The sequence below is a fragment of the Elaeis guineensis genome, chromosome 6 (assembly GCF_000442705.2).
Source record: "Elaeis guineensis isolate ETL-2024a chromosome 6, EG11, whole genome shotgun sequence".
NCBI lineage: Eukaryota > Viridiplantae > Streptophyta > Magnoliopsida > Arecales > Arecaceae > Elaeis > Elaeis guineensis.
Genome location: NC_025998.2, coordinates 35,093,686 through 35,115,918, shown reverse-complemented (window position 1 = coordinate 35,115,918; position 22,233 = coordinate 35,093,686). Strand labels below are relative to the sequence as shown.

The 22,233-nt window shown below is 33.0% G+C and overlaps 1 pseudogene; it reads left to right on the top strand.

Annotated features, from left to right (window-relative positions):
• The first annotated feature begins 428 nt into the window (after positions 1 to 428).
• On the top strand, positions 429 to 11,545 carry LOC140858790 (uncharacterized; annotated as a pseudogene).
• The last annotated feature ends 10,688 nt before the right edge of the window (positions 11,546 to 22,233 follow it).

The window sequence follows — 22,233 nt, the reverse complement described above, 5'->3', positions numbered from 1 at the left end:
AAGAAATATGTTGAAAGCTCAACGAATGAAGAGTTGACAGAGGATGTCATTACTCACAATCTTGATGCAGGAGTGTTTGATGATACTGATAACTTTTACGATAATGATAATTGTACAGATGAAAATCAAAATGATGATGACACAATGGAGACATCTACACATAGAGTTGTTAAGTAGTTATGAAAGAAAAAGAGTATTTTTTTTATTTATCGTATTTGGAGTATAATCTTCTCAGGCATAATCTTGGTGTGATGCATATAGAAAAAAATATTTATGATAATTTAATTGGAGCATTATTAAATATTGATGGAAAGAGTATAGATAACTTAAAAGCATGTTTAGATTTGAAAGAGATGGGTATAAGACATGAGCTTTATCTGAAAGAGCTTGCTAATGGTAAAGTTTATATACCTCCTGTATGTTATGCAATGTTCAATCGAGAGAAAGATCTTATTCTAACATTTCTAAAAAATATCAAGATTCTTGATGGCTATGCATCGAATATTTCAATATGTGTAAATCTCAAAAAGTGAAAACTTTCAAATCTTAAAAGTCATGATGGGCATATTTTGATGCAAGATATTTTTTCACCGGCTTTAAGTGTTGGGAATTGTGTCCTAAAGTAAATCGTTTGATGATTGTGCTGATTATAAATGTATATGAACTGATAAATAATAAAAGTTATTTGATATTTTTTATCACAATAATACATCTTCTAACGAACTTCTATATTATGATGAAGTCCTTAGGACAACTTTGATCGATAAAAGAAGATTTATCACGTAGTCTTTAAACTGATTTGCGACCAAATGACATACTATTATTAGGATGATAGCGATATTAAGTGTAGGTCATTGTGTGCCATATGCATTGATTATCCTCATAACCAAATAGTGTAGAGACACTGGTATGATATGCAGGTGAGATGTAGAAGTACATCATCACAGAATGCCACCAACTGTGGAGTACTCTGCTGTGAAGGATAGCTCGCAGAGGGTATGGGTATAAGTATCTCTCCGATCTGAGATCACCACGGTGAATTACAAGCAACTCACTATACTTTAATGCTGGACTAACTGAGTTTTTAATTCAGTGATGGAAGGTTTTTGGGTACAGTCAAGTACTTGTCAAGTCAGTGCATGAGTTAAGATGGGATTGACCCCTCTGAATTTGTAGAAGATATGCATCAGTATATTTCAATTTAGCAAAACCTGGGCCCAGATAATCCATGTGATGGATTTGAAAAAGATTGAAATATAATATGGATAACTTATCTAGGATTGACAATTAAATCTTAGATCATTCTCGAGTATTAGGGTCAAAAGAATGAATTATACGATAATCATACGTCAATAGGTTCTTGAATGTTGCTTCACCATCATTCGACCTATCCGGACGTTGGGTCATCATTGCTAGATGGTTACCTCGATTGGTTCAAAAAAATATACTTGTGCTACCAGCTTAGATTCGAACGTATGGGGTCACACTCAAAAGAAGTTTCTGACTGATCATGTGGCTAATCAATGATTGAGAATCATTCAAGTGCTTAATCGTCAATTCGATTGATGGTTAACCTTATACAAAAGTTATAATAAATTAATTCACTAAGTGTTAGTAAAGTAATGAAAGATTAATTAGTAATTAGATTACTGATTAACTTAATTTGATTAAGCAAAAAGAATTAAATAATATCTAATTGAATTAGATTCAATTAGGTTTGATCCGATTAGGTTATAAGATGACCTAATCGCTAAGGGAGAATTACCCCTGATTTGATCAGAACTTTGGTTCAATCAATTTCTAATTTGATTAAAAATTTATAAATCTAATTAGATTAGATTTTATATATTTTATCTAGACTAAACCAAATGTGATTTGATTTGGATTCAAATAAGGAAATTAAGAGTCTTTATTGGAATAGGACTCTTCTCTTGCGCTAACCCAGTTTGCATGCCATATATCTCCATGCACAAAATTATTTTGTGTGAGATTTTTTTTATACCAAAGAGTTCTTTCTATTTTCCATTTCACTCCTAATTTGATTTGATTTGGATAAAAATAAGGTTCTAAAATTGGATTTCAAAATATTTTTTATCAGGAGAATCTGTTCTTATCCAGATCACCTCTCCATGCCAATAATTTTTTTGTTCCTTATGTGTGTAACATTTTGAGGAAATTTTTTATGGAAGATTAGCTAGAGAACTAGTTTACCCTAAAAAAATATGGAAAGGAGCATCTCATATTTTTTTTATCATGTTTTGGAATGTAGAATTATGAAGGGAGGTAGAATCTTGTAAGAGTCTAGGATCACTAGGACTCTTCGCCCCACCTCCTTATATGCCTATAAAAGGGGTTTTTGTGGTTTCTTTTATGTGTGTAAGATACCAAAAGAGAGGTCTTCATGTGAAGAAAGTTTGGGTATGGTTCATGATGTGAAAAATAGAGGAGGGTCCTCTCTCTTGGGGTGTGTGCAAAAACCTGAATTTCAAATTTTTGATCCTTTGAGTTTGGGAAGAGAAAATAAATTAAAAAAAAATATTTTCTTCTCCATCCTTTTTTCACCTCTTCATCTCCTCCAAAAATTCATCTTCAATCTCTAAAAAAATTTCAGAGATTTGAAGAAAAGATCTAGATCAGTCAAGAAGAAGATTTTCATGCAAGCTGGCACTCCCGAGAAGACCGATCAAATCAGGACTTCAAGTGGATTTTTTGTAGAGATCGGACGTGTGTGTGGCTGTGAGCAACCAGCAAGAATCCTTTTCACCATGTTCTCAGTAATGGAGATCATCGACCCGTGCAAAGGTATCGAGTTTTGAACTCAGATTAAAAGTAGATGTGATCAACTGCTCACATGCGTGCATGCTGATTTTATTTTAATATTTTTTAGATTTTATATGTAATATATCATACCATAGATCCTAGAGTAGGTTAATTTGTTGATTAGATCATATATATATTAGATTAATTTGATTAATCTAATTATCTTTCACTATAATTTTTTGAAAAAATTTTGAAATACATGCATGAAATCGCCTGTGCATCCCAATAGTGGGCTTAGAGCCAGGTTCGTTATGACATGATTTATGTACATATTAAATCTAAAATTTAATTTTATTTAGATCTGATATATGATATTTAGATCTAAATTTAATTAATGGTTAATCAAACAAACTGATATAAGGTTGTCCTACTATAGGGTTTACCCCTCACAGTAAAAAGATTGTCCTAGTTTGTGCTGATCTTCAATAAAATCTGATTTTATATCACGCATGTGATGTTTATGATCTGATTTAGATGTGATTTAAGATTGTAATCAGATCTAATATAATTTAGATTAGATCTAAGTTCAAACATATATAATATGTGATTAGATTAGATGATCCGATTAGCAAGTACTTGGATTGGGTTGATCACCAGACCGTCTAGTCATAAGAGCAAGAAGAGTTTAAAGATCCTCTCTTTCCATTCGATGGGGTACTCTTATGGCGTGTAGGGGTGCCATGTGATTAAATCTCATGAAGAAGAATGCAAAAGAAAAAACTTACTTTTTTACAAAATTTTAGATCTTGAAACTCTAGGTTTGTCGTATGTGATACAAAGTTGTATGAAATGTAAGACATCTAATCTATTTGATTCAAATTATTTGAATCATGAGAAAATAAAATCTTGAATCATAAATAAGTTTAGATATGATCTAAAAAGGTATTTATGATTGATTTTATTTTAGGATTATATAAAATTTTTCAGATCTGAAACGTGCTCGCATAATTACTGAGCTGATCCAGTTTTGAACTGAGTTAACCCAATCTCCTTGTATAGCCAGCTTAATGTTGATTGAGTCGACCCAATTTTAGAATAAAAAAATCTTTGCATAAAATTTATTATAAATTATTTACAAAATAAAAGGTTGAAATTATTTCAAACCATAACCTAAATCCATATTGATGCTAAACTTAATTGAGAATTAAGAGCAGAATCGATTAGATCTAGAATTGTGAATTAAAGATCTAATGTCATTCGCATAAAATATGGGGGCATGGGTTAGCTCAAATTAGGTCCTCCTAATTGGGTTAGACCTAAGGTTAGAATCAAAGAGTTATGGACTAACTAAAGAAATTGATTAAATCTAACCAAATATTGAATTAGATTAAATCAAAATTTTTTTAGAATCAATACAATAATTGTAGATAATCAAGTCCATATCTTTGATTAGACCAAATAGACCTTGATTATGGCTCAGTGGTTGAACCCAAATCATTAGGTTGGTCAAATCAAAACTAATTAACCAATTGATGTCTAAGATAAGTATGTATTTCGACTGATGGTTTTTAATTGGATGCGATTTACCTGGCCATTTCGATGGTGTCTAAGGCAAGCTTAGCAGATCCTCCCATCGATCTCACTTATTTGACCAATTTGATGAATTATATCTTGATTAGACTGCTAAGTGATTCGAGTTGACCCATGCCATTAAGGTTGATCAGTGTGACTGATCTAGGTGCCATTTTAACTAGTATGACCCTGATCCAATTCAATGACTTAGTAAAGTCAGTGAGAGGATTGTGGTTTACTGGTTGACCTCTTCTCATCTCTTCTTTAACTGATTCTTAAATTTTCAAAATTATTAAATCTATAAAATGAGCTAGTTATGGGGATAACTAGATCATAGCCTCCTATTAAGGTGAATGATAATGGATCTATTATTTTTGATTGATATTGCAGGCACCATCCGTCTGATGTTCTCTCTGAATGATGAAATTATCATTCATCATATGATGACTCGTTGTACTATTTGATGATGGTTGGGTTGATCAAGCCATTCTCGGATCTGATCATTCATTAGTTAGAAATACTGAGTAGGTTCATGTTAATAGTTTGACCTAACCAAAACTTTCAGTGGAGGCCCATCGTCTACTGAAATAAAATTTAGGATAAAATTAATTACTAAAAATTATTTGAAGATATAATTGATTGAGAACCTACACATAGATGCATATGGGTTGACCGAGCCATCCTCGAGCTTGTATGCAGTCTGTGTGGATTCTAGTACCTACTAAAGAATTAAGGTAATTCCTCGAATTGAAGGTAGAGGCTATCAATTCGTATAAAATAGTGGAAGATCCTTTAGACTAAAGTCCAAATCTTTAGGCTTAATCAATTTATAAACATAGAGATCTTATATTTTTTTTTAGTTATAGCTAGATGTACGTTGCTCCATTCACTGTTTGATAGTGATTGATTTATAGGATCCAACTTCGATAATTGATATCAAAAGTTGTGAATAGTTCTAGAGCATGAATGGATCCTATATATGATTATAGATCCAGTACCTGAAGTTCTCATATCCAACACATATGATACGATCAAAGACACTTATCAGAAGTGGGCAAATGATCATGTCACTGTGTGGTGTCATTGAGAGCAGCAAAGAACATGAATTTAGTTATAAATTCGATGAAGCTTAGTGAAAGAAATTTTTTCAAATATTGAAGAAGTTTTTTCGCATCTCTGAAGATGTGTCTTCAGTGTGCCAATAATTCTTTGAGAAAGAAAAAGAATAAGAAGGTGCAAAGAGTCATGCATGGGCTAATGAGTCTGAACTGACAAAAGAGTCTCAGATTAACCTAGTCTAGCAGAGTCCCTTGATCTGAACAAGCTAAAAAATCAGCAAAGGATTGCTGAACAAGGTACTTATATGATATTACCATATGATTTCTCTATCTGTAATACTACTATCTGGGTATTGGATATCAGAAGTTTATGTAAATTGTTGCAATGACTTCAGGTTAGTAGAAAGATTGAAAATAAAGTAAGAGATTTCTAAACATTAGAGTTGAAAGTCATATTTCAATCCTAATTTTAGAAATCATCGAGCTTATTTTCAATTTCAACAATATTGTTTTAGTGATTGTCACTATTGTCTAATAATTTTATGATTTCATTATGAATGATGTCAAAATTATGTGGACAACTAAGAAATGACATTTATGAATAGTCAAAGCCTGTTAGTGTGTTGTACACAATCAAACAAACAATCCCTAAAGTAGATAATATTACAAATGTCTACCTTTGGTAATTTAGGGTCGATCATTAAACAAGAATAAGATCAACTGGAGATAATTCTCGAAGTCAATGATTGTGAATCATTGTTAATCTATTAATCTTATCTCTTTAGTAAGATGACCAAGTAACCTTTTGCTGGAAAAGATGAACAAGCCAAAGATGTTCTGAATCTGATATATACTGATATTGGATCTACGAACATGTTTGCCATAAATTTAGATTATTTGAGATGTTCAAATGATTTCATAATAAGATAGAGAAATAAACTGAAAGAGTATTGAAACTCTTTGGTCAGACCAAGAGGAGTATACCTTTTCGATGAGTTTTTGATATATCTAGAAGAGAATAGGATTCTCTCTTATTGGAATCGACTTTGTTAGACATAGTTCGATCCATGATGAAATTTATAAGTCTGTCAGTCTCTTTTTAAGGTTATGCTCTTAAGACTATTTGTTATGTTCTGAACTGGATTCTGAATTAATCAGTTGCAATAACTCCATATAAGATATGGACTAGGCATAAGCCAATATTCTCTTACCTTAAGGTTTGAGAGTGTTTGGTTTATATCAAGCAATTACAGACCAATTAGGTTGGATTCCGGTCCTATATATATTATTCTATAAGGTACCTCAAAGAATCAAAGAGATATAACTTCTACCTTGCTAAAGAATAAAAGTTGTTCGACATTCCTTTTAGAAAAGGAGTACCTGGTGAAGGTACTGATGCCTTTAATATGGAACTTATGAAGTTTGACAAGTAGAAAAACTGATATAATCTAGTAAATCCATCGAACTGGATTTGATCAGATCAAACTCGAAATCCATTGTGGAGGCACCATTAAGGAGATTTGGTAGAGCACCACATCCGTCAGATAGAAACTTTGGTATCTAGATTCGGGATGTAATCCTATTAAACTCGATGAGAACAATAAAAATTTGATCACTTACATGGATACCATGCAGAGGTTTGACTCCGAATAATGGCTTGGAGCCATAGGTCCAAAATAGAGTCCATGAAGGTTAACGGTGCATGGACACTCATTGATTCACTAAAAGGGGTAATGCCTATAGAGTATAAGTGGATCTCCAATAGGATCAGAGTAGCGCAGATGAGAAGGCGGAGATCTACAAAGCTCGTCTGGTTGCCTAAGGATATTGTCAACATTATGGTATTGACCATAACGAGATATTTTCTCTTGTGGCAATGCTAAATATTTTGGAGTTGAAACGTATATTTTGATAAGTGATCAAAATGCATGGCTTCATTGAGAACGAAGAAGAATCCTACAAATACAAATGGGTTAATAGTTCTATGAGTGTATTTTTTATCTGGTACGTGAATGATATTCTCTTAATCAGAAATGACATTTCTTACATTATAGAGAATAAAAATTTTGCTGTTATTATTATTTTCCATAAAAAACTTTGAGAAAAGCATCTCTCATCCTAGTGATGAAGATCTATAGAGATAGATCTAAGAGACTGCTTGGTTTTTTCAGTCCAACATACATAGGATGTTTATGAGTAAAATTTGTTCAATCATTACACCATGCATGAGATCGGATATGGTATACTCACTAGAATAGTGAGTGGATACCTGCAAGATCCAGATTAGAATCACTGGTTGGACATCCTTAGGTATTTGAGAAATACTAAAGACCGATGATTTGGTTATGGAGAATCTGACTTAAAACTTATAGAATTTGATTTTAATTTTTAGTTGGACATAATAATAGCAAGAACATGTTAGAATATATCCTTACCTTAAATAATGGAGCAATCTACTGGAAAAATTTCAAGCAGAGTAATATAGCCAAATTCAAATTACAAGGCAGAATGCATTGCAGTATTCAATGCTTACAAGGAAGCTATGTGATTGTACAAGTTCACTGATAAGCTAGGAGTGGCATCCTTCGATGATGGTCCTGCTGTATTGTACAGCACCAGAGCCATAGCTCATGCCAAAGAGTCGAAGTTCCATTAGCTTACCAAGCATTTTATATCACTACCACCTTATTCAAGAAATCTATTAAGATGATGTCAATCTTTAAAAGATCGACGGAAAGGAGAACTTGACCAATCTATTTACTAAAACCTCGGTACCTAGGAGTTCTAAGATGATAAATCGAAGATAGGTATATGATACTATACTGATTGGCTTTAGTCCAAGTGGGAGTTGTTGGGAATTGTGTCCTAAAGTCAATCGTTTGACGATTGTGCTGATTATAAATATATATGAACTGATAAATAATTAAAATTATTTGATATTTTTTATCACAAAGATACATCTTCTAACAAACTTCTATATTGTGATGAAGTCCTTAGGACTACTTTGATCGATAAAGGAGGATTTATCGCATAGTCTTTAAATTGGTTCGCGACCAAATGATACGCTATTACAGGACGATAGCGATATCAAGTATAGGTCGTTGTGTACCATATGCATTGGTTGTCCTCATAATCAAATGGTGTGAAGATATTGGTATGGCATGCAGGTGAGATATAGGAGTACATCGTCACTGAACGTGACTCACTACGGAGCACTCTACTGTTAAGAGTAGCTCGCAAAGGGTATGGGTATACGTGACCCTCCGACTTGAGATCATCATGGTGATTTACAAGCAACTCACTATACTTTGGTGTCAGACTAACTGAATTTTTAATTGAGTGATAAAAATTTTTTGGGTACAGTCAAGTACTTGTCAAGTTGGTGTGTGAGTCAAAATAGGATTGATCCCTCAGAATTAATAAGAGAATGCATCAGTATATTTCAATTTAGCAAAACCTGATCCCGGGTAATCCATGTGATGGACTTGAAAAAGATTGAAATATAATGTAGATGACTTATCTAGGATTGACAGTTAAATCTTAGGTCATCTTCGAGCATTAGGATCAAAGAGATGAATTATAGGGTAACCATATACCAATAGGTTCTTGAATGTTGCTTTGTCATCATTCGACCTATCCGGATGTCGGATCATCATTGCTAGATAGTTACATCGATTGATTCAGAAAGATATTTCTGTGCTATCAACTTAGGTTTGAACCTATGGGGTCACACTCAAAAAAAATTTTCAACTGAGCATGTGGCTGATCAATGATTGAGAATCATTCAAGGGCTTAATCATCAATTTGATTGATGGTTAACCTTATGCAAAAATTATAATAAATTAATTCATCAAGTGTTAGTAAATTAATGAAGAATTAATTAGTAATTGATTGTTAATTAGCTTAATTTGATTGAGCAAAGAGGATTAAATAAAATCTAATTGAATTAGATTCAATTAGGTTTGATCCGATTAGGTTATGAGAAGACCTAATCGCTAAGGGAGAATTATCTCTGATTTGATCAGGATTTTGATTCAATCAATTTTTAATTTGATTAAAAATTTATAAATTTAATTGGATTGAATTTTATATATTTTATTTGGACTAAACCAGATGTGATTTAATTTTGATTCAAATAAAGAAATTAAGAGTCTTTATTGGAATAGGACTCTTCTCCCTGTGCCAATCCAGTTTGCACGCCATATATCTCCATGCACAAAATTGTTTTGTATGAGATTTTTTTATCTCAAAGAGTTCTTTCCCTTTTCTATCTCATTTCCAAATATAATTTAGTTTTGATAAAAAAAATTCTAAAATTAGATTTCAAAATATTTCTTATCAGGAGAATCTGTTCTTATCCAGATCACCTCTCCATGCCAATAAATTTTTTTCTCTTTATATATGTAATATTTTGAAGAGATTTTTTATGAAAGATTAGTGAATTAATTTACCATAAAAAAATATGAGAAGAGGTGTTCCCTATTTTTTTTGTCATATTTTGGGATGTGAAATTATGAAGGGAGGCAGAATCCTGTAAGAGTCCTGGATCACTAGGACTCTTCACCCCACCTCCTTATACACCTATAAAAGGGACTTTTATGATTTTTTTATGTGTATAAGATACCAGAAGAGAGATCTTCATGTGAAAGAAGTTTGGGCATGGTTCATAACGTGAAAAATAGAGAGGAGGGTTCTCTCTCTTAGGGTGTGTGCAAAAATTTAAATTTCAGATTTTTGACCCTTTGGGTTTGGGAAGAGAGAATAAATTAAAAAAAAAATATTTTCTTCTCTATCTTTCTTTCACCTCTTTATCTCCTCTAAAAATTTATCTTTAACTTCTGAAAAGATTCCAAAGATTTAAAGAAAGGATTCAGATCAGTCAAGAAGAAGGCTTCATGCGAGCTAGCACTCCCGAGAAGACTGATCAGATCGGGGCTTCGAGTGAATTTTTCGTAGAGATCGGATACGTATGCAGCTGTGAGCAACCAATAAGAATCCTCTCCACCATATTCTCAATGATAGAGATCATCGACTTGTGCAAAGGTATCAAATTCTGAACTTAGATTAGAAGTAGATGTGATCTACTGCTCACATGTATGCATGCTAATTTTATCTCCAGTATTTTTTAAATTTATATGTAACATATCGTATCATAGATCCTAGAGTAGATTGATTTGATGATTAGATCATATGCATGTTAGATTAATTTGATTAATCTAATTATCTTCTACTATAACTTTTTAAAAAAAATTTAAAATACACGCATGAAATCGTCTACACATTCCAACATTAAGGTCATCAATGCCAAAACAAGTTGTTGCTATTATTGCTTAATTGTCATCATTATTTAAGTTATTATGTTCCAAAGTTCTTGATCCATAAAAGCTTGATCAATTAGAGTCTAGTGTTGCACTTATACTTTGTCAAATGGAGAAGATCTTTTCTCTAAGATTTTTTACTATCATGGTTCATCTACTTATTCATTTAGCTATGGAAGTAAAACTTAATAGATCGATACATTATAAATGGATGTATCCTATTGAGCAGTGATATTGCTAAACTTTATAGTTGTAATTTAGAAATACTTAGTATAAGTAGTGTCATTATTGTATTAATATTTTAATAAATTTATAGTTTTTGAAGGCATTTTGTGCGTTTAAAGGATTATGTCTAAAATAGAGCCTATCCTAAAGGCTCAATTATGGAAGGATATATTATTGAAGAGTGTTTAATATTTTATTCAAGATATCTTGAAAGTGTAGAGACCATTTTTAATCGATCTCAAAAAAATTATGATATTATTATTCTCAGAAATTTATAAGTTCTCAACTACTGGAAGAGTTTTAGGAAATATTGAAAGTGTGGTTCTTGATAAAAAAAATTTTGGCACAAGCTCAACATTATGTGTTACTTCGTACTGATATAGTATCTCAATATCATAGGTTAGTATAGTCATATATTGATTTTTTTCATTATCATTATATATAATATTCTTAATCAATGAATCAATTTTCTTGTAGCAAATTTTTGGTTGCTCAAAGATGAGCAAATAATAGCATTCGACCCAATCCAAGGATTAAGCAATGATCATTAATTGAGTTATTTTCTGAATGCTTTTTAAACAAGTTAGTCATCTATATGAGAAAAAGAATTGATTTTGCAATACATTTATTAACATCAAATAAATAATACATTAATAATTTTATCATAATTTTTAGATACCAATGATGATGGAAAGTAACTATTTAGATGAATTAATTATCATTACTTGAGGTCCTAACAATACTATAAATAGATATAATGATTTCATCATTAATGGATTCAAATTTTATATAAAAAAATAAAAAAAATAGAAAAATATAAAATAGAGAAGTCACGGTGGAAGCAAATGGAAAGACTTATTATGGTATACTTACAAATTCTTTTAAGTTGGATTGTTATGGAAAATTTAAAGTTTATATTATTTCTATGCAATTGGGTGAATATAAACTCACCAAGGGCTTGAAGCAAGATACGAATGGATTCACACTTGTAAATTTTTTAGATTGATACATACTTGAAGGTTATTAAAAGATGATCCATTCATTTTTTCATCTCAAGCTTGTCAAATATTTTTTTGTACAAGAATCAAAAGATAAGGATTGGGCTATTGTTGTGAGAATGAAACCTAGAGACTTATATAATATAGGAAAAGAATTGAAAGTAGAGGATGATGAGATTTATACACAGTGTATGCCTTATAATCTTGCCTCAACTGATGATCTAAATGCTACGAGTGTAGTTAAGATGGATATTAAAGGAGAAAAATATTGACTGATTCTTAATTGATTAAGAGATATTTAAGATGTACATATTTTGTATGAAATATTATATTATATTATCATGTTTATTCAGTAGATCTTGTTTCTTGTTAGCAATTCAATCAATATTGTTCCTATTATTTTATAATTTATGCTAACTAATTTTTATTTTATTAAAAAATATATCCCAAAGTGAATCGTTAGACGATTGTGCTCATCTTGCAAACTATATTGAATTTTTATTAATAAAAATTATTTGATATTTTTATTATAAATTGATTATCTTTGAACTCCTATATTGTAATGAAGTCCTTAGGACTATATATATCAACAAAGGAGGATTTGTCGTTAAGTCCTTAAAATTGTTCGTGATCAAATGATATGCTATTATTAGGACGATAACAATATCAAGTATAGGTCGTTGTGTGCCATATGAGTTGTTTGTTCTCTTAACCAAGGAGTGTGAAGATATTGTTATGGCATGCAGATCAAATATAGGAGTACATTCACATCGAACGTGACCATATACCAAGCACTCTGCTGTCAAGAGTAGCTTGTGAAGGGTATGGATATAAGTGTCCCTCCAACCTGAGACCACCACGGTGACTTATAAGCAACTCATTATACTTTAATACCAGATTATCTGAGTTTCTAACCTAGTAATGGAAGGATACTAGGTGCAGTCAAATACTTATCAAGTCAGTGTGTGAGTCAAGATGGAATTGACCCCTCTGAATTGGTGGGAGATATGCATCAGTGTATTTCAATTTAGTAAAATCTTGGTCAGGATAATCTATGAGATGGATTTGAAAGATTAAAATATAATATGACCGACTTAATTAGAGTTGACAGTTAAACTCTAAGTCATCTTGAGTATTTGGGTCAAAGAAATAAATTATATAGTAACCATACGCCAGTAGGTTCTAGAAGGTTACTTTGCAACACTTCGACCCATCCAGTCGTTGGGTCATCATTGCTAGATGGTTACATCGATTGATATAGAAAGTTGCTCCTATGCTACTGACTTAGATTCGAACCTATGGGATCCCATGCATTAGAAGATTTGATCAAATCTAATGGCTGAAGAGTCCAATTAGATTGTGACTCTGGTGAAGAGTCCTACTTGGACTAGGACTCTGTGGAAGAGTCCCACTGAGATTGGGACTTTACTATTTATAGAAAATTAATTAGTAATTAGATTACTAATTAAATCAATTTAATTAAGTAAAGAGCTTTAGAATAATTCTAATTGAATTAGATTCAGTTCGACTCAGATTAGGATTGATATTATCAAATCCGATTACAAGAAAAATTTGATCCTGATTCGATCAGGGTTTGGACTCGATTAATTCCTAATTTGGTTAAGAATTTGATGAGATATTTAAATTTATAATTAGATTAAACTTATTTCTATCAGTGGTTTCAATCCAAATTTGATTTGGATTAGAATTGAATTAGAAATGAAGAGTCCAAGTCAGATTAAGACTTTATTCTTATCTTTTACGCCACATCTGGATCCATGCTAATTTCTCCGTGCCTAATTGGATTTGGAATGTGATTTTTGGTATCATGAGAGAAGATCCAATAAGGGTGGTCGGATATAGCTGATGAGTCATAATATTATCTCTCGCCTAATTTGAATGCGATCCGAATTAGAGACAAGATGCAGACAAAGAAAGAGATTTTTTATATATAGTATATTGTTGGAGCTATATTATTTTTCTTTTATTTTTCTTGAAGAATCCTTTAATATGTGAGACTATAGATTTTTTTTTCATATTTTAATAATTTTTTTGGAATTTTTAAGGATGCCAAAAAGGAGTTTTGGCATTGATTCATGGCATCCTTTCTTGGAAAGTCCTAATTCCTAGTCTATAAAAAGGAGACCCCTCTCTTGGACGTCCCATGATCAATTTTCTTGTAAATTTTTTATTTCTAGAGCCTCTTCTCATCCTCCTCTCTTCCTCCTCCAAATCTTCTATCACTTTGGAGTGTCCAAGGTGCTTGTAGAAGAAGAAAGAGGTCAGCTGTCAAAGTTATTTGCAGATTAGCATCTCCGAGCCCTTGATCTGTGCCAGTCTTCATGTGGATTTTTTTATAAGGGCCAGATGACTTTGTGTGGCTGCAAGTGACCTGAGGAACACCCTCTCCAACCATTGGATCAGAGGAGATCAAGATCAAAATTTATTTGATAATGATCTCTAACTTATTTTGATTCCTATGGTAGATCTAATAGTTAGATCTAGAATTTCAGCATCGATAAGATTGATGTGATTTTTAATTTTAGATATAAAGTAAATATTTTTTATATCAAAGATTTTGATGTGATAGTCTAAGATTAGATCTTATACATATGATTAGAATTAAATTATTTAATCTATTATTTCTACTACATAAAATTTTTTAATTGCATGTACTGCACTACCACAAATTTTCTTCAACTGATATCAAAGCCAGGTTGTTTTGATATGAATTAATATGACTTTAGATCTAATTTTTTATTATTAGATCTAATTATTTATGATTTATATTAGATCTAAATTAGTTTATTTTCAAATTTGATTATTATTTATTTAGATTAGATGTTCTGAGTAGCAAAGTACTCGAATTGGATAATCACCAGGCCGTCCGATCATAGGAGCAAGTAGGGTTTCATGACCCTCTCCTCCCATTCAATGGGGTGCTCTTCATGGTGTGTAGGGGTACCACTGTAAGGTTTCATAAAGAAAAAAGTGAAAAGAGAAAACTTACTTTCTTGTAAAATCCTAGATCTTGAAACCCTAAGTGTTGTTGTATGTGATGCAAGTTGCTAAGATAGTTAGTTACATCTAATCTTGTTTAATCAAAATTATTTTGACTAAAATCATAAAAAATTTTGATTTGATCTAAAATATTTTATGACTTTATATAAAAAATTTACATAAAAAATTATTTTCGAAACCTTAACCATGTTGATGCAAAACTTAATTGAGAATTAAGTATCAAGCTGATCGGATCTAGAATTGTGATTTAAATCTAATATTACATAAAACATGGGGTATGGGTTAGCTCAAATCAGGTCCTTCTCTTTAATTGGATTAGATCCAAGGTTAGAATCAAAGAATTGATTGATCATGTAGAGAAATTGATTAAGTTTAACCAAATATTGAATTAGATTAATTAGGATTTCTCTAGTACAATAGTTGTAGATGGTCAAGTCCATGTCTTTGATTAGACCAAATGGACCTTGATTGTGGCTCAATGGTTGAACCCAAATTATTAGGTTGGTCAAATCGAAACTAGTTAACCAATTAGTATCTAAGATAAATTTGGCATTTTGATCGATAGTTTTTAATTGGGAGTGGCTTACCTGGCCATTTTGATGTTGTTTAAGGTAAGCTTAGCAGACCCTCCCACCGATCTCACTTATCTGACCAAATTGGTGAACTAGATTTTGATTAGATTGCTCAGTGATTCGAGTTTATCCATGCCATTAAGGTTGATCAGTGTGACTGATCTAAGTGCTAGTTCAATCAGTATGACCTAATCCAATTCAGTGACTTGGTGAAGTCAGTGAGAGGATTATGGTCTACTCATTGATCTTTTTTTTTTCTTCTCTCTTCTCTAAATCGATTAAATCTTCTAAATTATTAGATCTTTAAAATGAGCTGGTTATGGTGATAACTAGATCATAGCCTCTCATTAAGGTGAGTGATAATAGGTTCATTATTTCTGTTTGACATTGCAAGAGCCATCCGTCTGATGTTATCTCTGAATGATGGAATTATCATTCATCATATGATGATTCTGATAAACTATCTGATGATGGTTGGATTGATCGAGTCATCCTCAGACCTGATCACTCATTAGGTAGAATCACTGAGTAGGTTTATGTTAATAGTTTGACCTAACTAAAACTTTCAGTGGAGGTCCATCGCCTATTGAAATAAAATCTGAAGCTAAATTAAATACTAAAAGTTGTTTAGAAAAATAATTAGTTGAGAACCTACCCATAGGTGTATATGGGTTGATCGAGCCATCCTCGGGCTTATATGTAGTCTATATGGATTCTAGTACTTGCTAAAGAATTAAGATAATTCTTCGAATTGGAGGTAGAGGCTATCAATTTGTATAAAATAGTGGGAGGACCTTTAGACTAAAGTCTAAGTCTTTAGGATTAATAAATTTATATACTAATGAGGCTTTGTTTTTTCTTTGTGTGTGCAGATATGGTCTCAAACTTGTCACTCTGATCACTGTTGGATAGTGAGAAGCTTATCGGACTGAATTTTGATAATTGATATCAGAATTAAAGATTGTCCTGAAGCACGAGTGGATCCTTTATTTGATAACAGATCCGGCACCTGAGGAGCCTGCTCCTAACATCCGAGGAGTGATCTGAGATACTTATTTGAAGTGGCTCAATGATCACACTATAATTCGTTGCATCATGCCGGCCTCCATGAACGACAAGTTCACCTGAAAGTTTGAAGAAGCTCAGCCAGAAGAAATGCTTCAAGTATTGAGGGATTCCTTTAGTACTCCTGACGATGTTGAGCGGCACAAGACTAGTTGAATTATTTTTAATATTCAGATGAGGGAGGGTGCATTTGTTATCGATCATATATTATACATGATCGAGCAGATTGAAAAATTAAGCAAACTCGACTTCTCTTTACATTAACAGCTAGGAAAAGATGTGATCCTGAACTCTCTTCCCAAGTCCTACCTGCTGTTCCTTAGTCATTTCAGAATGACAAAGCCTATAGTCAACTACCATAGTCTGTTGGGGTTACTACAGACTTTTAAGAAAGATCACCAGCTCCACAAGGAGATAGTGAATCTAGTGAGAGGATCTTCTTCAGGTAGTCATCGTCCCTTTAAGAAAAGAAAAAAGAAGAAGAATAAGAAGGTGCCTGGTGTTGGGAGTCAGTCCCAGAAACTCAAGCTCAAGACTAATCAAAATCAGGCAGAGTGCTTCTTTTGCAAGAAGCAGGGTCACTGGAAGAGGAATTATCCTCAGTATATCGCTTTTTTTGATTTGAACAGGCCAAAGTAGAAGAAGCAATGAATTGCTGGACAAGGTACTTATGTGATAACACCTTGTAACTTCTCTCTTATAGATACAATAATCTGGGTATTGGATATTGAAAGTCCTATTCATATTTGCAATTCATTGCAAGATCTTCAGGTCATTAGGAGATTTGGAGAAGGTGAGAGATTCTTGAATGTTGGAGATGGAAGATCAGTTCCAGTTCTAGCTTTAAGAATCACCAAGCTTGTATTCAAGTCTCAGTATATTGTTCTTAATAAGTGTCATTACTATCCTAGTTTTCTTTTAAATATTATTTCTGTAGCCTTTTTGACCCATTCAAATTATGAAATATCAATAAAGAAAAACTTTTGTGATATCATTTTGAATGGTGTTACAATTTTACGTAAACAGTTGAACAATGGTATCTATATTGTATTTAGACCTAATTTAATGTACATTTCAAATAAATACCCTAGAATAGATGAAGTCACAGATGCTTACCTTTGGCATTGTAGGCTAGGTCATATCAATAAGAATAGGATAAACATGTTGGCTCAAGAAGGAATTCTTGATAAACATAATTATGAATCGTTACCTATCTGTGAGTCTTGTTTGCTTGGAAAGATAACCAAGTCACCTTTTACTGAAAAAAATGAACGAGCCAGTGATGTACTGGGTCTGATACATATCGATGTATGTGGACCCATTAGTACATATACCAGAGGAGGGTATAGCTACTTCATCACGTTCACAGATGACCTATCTAGATATGAGTACGTCTACTTGATGAAATACAAGTTTGAATCATTTGAAATATTCAAATGGTTCCATAATGAAGTAGAGAAACAAACTTAAAAAAGTATTAAAATTCTTCGATCTGATCGAGGAGGTGAATATTTTTTCAGTGAATTTCTGACATATCTAGAAGAGAATGAGATTCTCTCCCAATGGACCTCTCCAGGGACACCACAGCATAATGACATCTCAGAAAGGAGCAATCGAACCTTATTGGATATGGTTCGATCCATGATGGGGTTTGCAACTCTGTCGATCTCCTTTTGGAGATATGCACTTGAAACAGCCTATTTTGTGCTCAATAATATTCTGAGCAAGTCAGTTAGTAAGACACCATATGAGATATAGTCAGGATGTAGGCCAAACCTCTCTTACTTTAGGGTCTGAGGGTGTCTAGCTTATGTTAAATGATTACAAACTGACAAGCTCAGTTCTAAGTTTGATAAATATAATTTCGTAGGTTACCTCAAGGAAATGAGGGGATATTACTTTTACCTGCCTGTTGAACAAAAGGTGTTTGTCAGTAGTAAGACATATTTTTTGAAAAAAAAAATTTTTAGTGAAGGAATAAGTGCCTCTAAAATCGAGCTTGATGAAGTTCGACAGATAGAAGAATCGATACCAATGATTGAATCTGAATCAAATTTGATGAGATTAAATCTGAAGCCTAATGAACAAATATCTTTAAGGCGATCTGGTAAAGTATCGCATCAGTCGGATGAATACTTAGGTTTCTTGATCTGAGACGGAGATCTTGTCGAACATGATGAGAATGGTGAGGATCCGATCACCTACATGGATGCAATGCAGAGATCCGACTCTAATAAATGGCTTGAAGCAATGAGATCCAAAATGGAGTCCATGAAGGTCAATGATATATGGATATTAGTTGACCCACCTGAAGGGATCAAGCCCATAGGGTGTAAGTGGGTCTTCAAGATGAAGAGGGGCATAGACGAAAAAGTGGAGACCTATAAAGCCTATTTGGTTGCCAAAGATTATCATCAGCATTATGGTATTAACTATGATGAGATATTTTCTCCTATAGCAATGCTCAAATCCATTCGAATCATGCTTGCGATAGCAGCATATCTGGACTATGAAGTCTGACAAATAGATGTGAAGACAGCTTTCCTAAATGAAGAACTGAATGAAGAGCTGTATATGATACAACCTGAAGGGTTCATATCCACAGATGAGTCCAAGGTGTGCAAGCTTCAGAAATCCATTTATGAATTGAAGCAAGTATCTCAGAGTTGGAACATATGTTTTGATAAGGTGATCAAAACCAATGGCTTCGTTAGGAATGGAGAGGAACCCTGTATATATAAGTGGATAAATAGTTCGATAATTGTATTTCTTATGTTGTATGTAGATGACATTCTTTTAATCAAAAATGATGTCCCGACATTATAGGGAATAAAAATGTGGCCATCGTCATAATTTTTTATGAAGGATGTGAGAGAAGCAGCCTACATCCTAGAGATGAAGATCTGTAGGGATAGATCTAAGAGGCTACTCGAGCTCTTTCAATCCACGTACATAGATACTATGCTGAAATGATTCAGCATGGAGAATTTCAAGAAAGACTATCTTTCGATAAGTCAAAAAATTTTTCTTTCGAAAGAAGATTGTCCGACAACTCCTCAAGAGAGAGAGCATATGAGTAGAGTTCCATATGCTTCGACAGTGGATTCTATTATGTATGTCATGATATGTACGAGATCAGATGTAGCATACTCATTAGGGATAGTGAGAGATCCCAGTCTGATTTAGGAGAAAATCATTAGAAGGTCGTAAAGATCATTCTTAAGTATTTAAGAAATACTAAGGATCAGTGGCTTGTGTATGATGAAACTGACTTGAAACTTGTGTGGTTCACCGACTCCAGCTTTCAGTCAGACCATGACGATAGTAAGAGTGTGTCAGATTATATTCTTATCCTAAATGGTGGAGCAATTTGCTGAAAAAGTTTCAAGCAGAATATTGTGGCAGACTTTGTTTGTGAAGCAGTATATCGTGGCATCTGATACTGCAAAGGAAGCTGCATGGTTATGAAAGTTCATCGACGAGCTCAGAGTGGCATCCTCTATTGATGGCCCTGTCTTGTTATAATGCGACAATACTAGAGCCATTGCTCAAGCCAAGGAGACAAGATTCCATCAGCGTACCAAACATATTCTGCATCGTTATCACCTTATCCGGGAGATCGTGGATCGAGGTGACGTCAACCTTCAGAAGATCGATGGAAGAAAGAATCTGACCGACCTATTTACTAAAGCTCTCAAAATCAAAGAGTTTGATAACCATAAATCGAAGATGGATATACGATACTGTACTGATTGGCTTTAGTCCAAGTGGGAGTTATTGAAAAATGTATCCCAAAGCTAATTGTTAGACGATTGTGCTCATCTTGTAAACTATATATGAATTTTTATTAATAAAAATTATTTAGTATTTTTATTATAAATTGATCATCTTTGAACTTTTGTGTTGTAATGAAGTCCTTAGGATTATATATATCGATAAAGAAGGATTTGTCTTTAAGTCTTTAAAATTATTCGCCACCAAATGATGCGCTATTACTAGGACGATAGCGATATCAAGTATAAATCATTGTGTGCCATATGAGTTGGTTATCCTCTTAACCAAGAAGTATGGAGACACTGTTATGGCATGCAGATGGAATGTAGGAGTACATTCGCATCGAACGTGACCATATGTCGAGTACTTTGCTGTCAAGAGTAGCTTGTGAAGGGTATGGGTATAAGTGTCCCTCTGATTTGAGATCACCACGGTGACTTATAAGAAACTCACTATACTTTAGTACCAAACTATTTGAGTTTCTAACTTAGTGACTGAAGGATACTAAGTACAGTCAAGTACTTATCAAGTCGGTGTGAGTCAAGATGGAATTGACCCCTCGAAATTGGTAAGAGATATGCATCAGTGTATTTCAATTTAGCAAAATCTTAGCCAGGGTAATCCATGAGATGGATTTGAAAGATTAAAATATAATATGGTCGACTTAATTAGGATTGACAGTTAAAACCTAAGTCACTTTGAGAATTTGGGTCAAAGGGATGAATTATACGATAACCATACGCCAGTAGGTTCTAAAAGATTGCTTTGCAATACTTCGACCCATTCGGTCATGGGGTCATCATTACTAGATGGTTACATCGATTGGTATAGGAAGTTATTTTTATGCTATTGGCTTAGGTTCGAAGCTATGGGGTCACACGCATTAGAAGATTTAATCAGATCTGATGGCTGAAGAGTCCAATTGGATTGTAACTCTGGTGAAGAGTCTTACTTGGACTAGGACTCTATGGGAGAGTCCCACTGGGACTGAAACTCTATCATTTATGAAAAATTAATTAGTAATTAGAATTGATTCAATTTGATTGAGTAAAGAGCTTTTGAACAAGTCTAATTGAATTAGATTCAGTTCGACTTAGATTGGGATTGATATGATCAAATCCGATTATAAGAAAAATTTGATCCTGATTTGATCAGGATTTGGATTCAGCTAATTTCTAATTGAGTTAGAAATTTAATGAGATATTTAAATTTTTAATTAGATTAGGTTCATTTCTATCAGTAGTTTCAATCCAAATTTGATTTGGATTAGAATTGAATTAGAAATAAAGAGACCAAGTCAGACTAGGACTCTATCCTTATCTTTTGCGCCACATTTGGATCCACACCAATTTCTCCATGCCTAATTAGATTTGGGGTATGATTTTTGGCATAATGAGAGAGGATCTAATAAGGGTGGTTGGCTATAGCTGATGAGTCATAATATTATCTCTTGCTTAATTCGAATGCGATCTGAATTAAAGATAAGATGCAGATTAGGAAAGAGATTTTTTTGTATATGGTATATTATTGGAGATATATTATTTTTTCTTATTTTTCTTAAGGAATTATTTAGCATGTGAGACTTCAAATTTCTTCTCCATATCCTACTGATTTTTTCGAAATTTTTGGAGATGCCAAAAAGGGATTTTGGCATTGATTCATGGCATCCTTTCTTGGAAAGTCCTAATTCTTAGTCTATAAAAGGGAGACCCCTCTCTTAGACGTCCCATGATCAATTTTTTTATAGATTTTTTATTTTAGAGCCTCTTCTCCTCCTCCTCTCTTCCTCCTCTAGATCTTCTATCACTTTGGAGTGTCCAAGGTGCTTGTAGAAGAAGGAAGAAGTCAGCTGTCGAAATTATTCACAGAC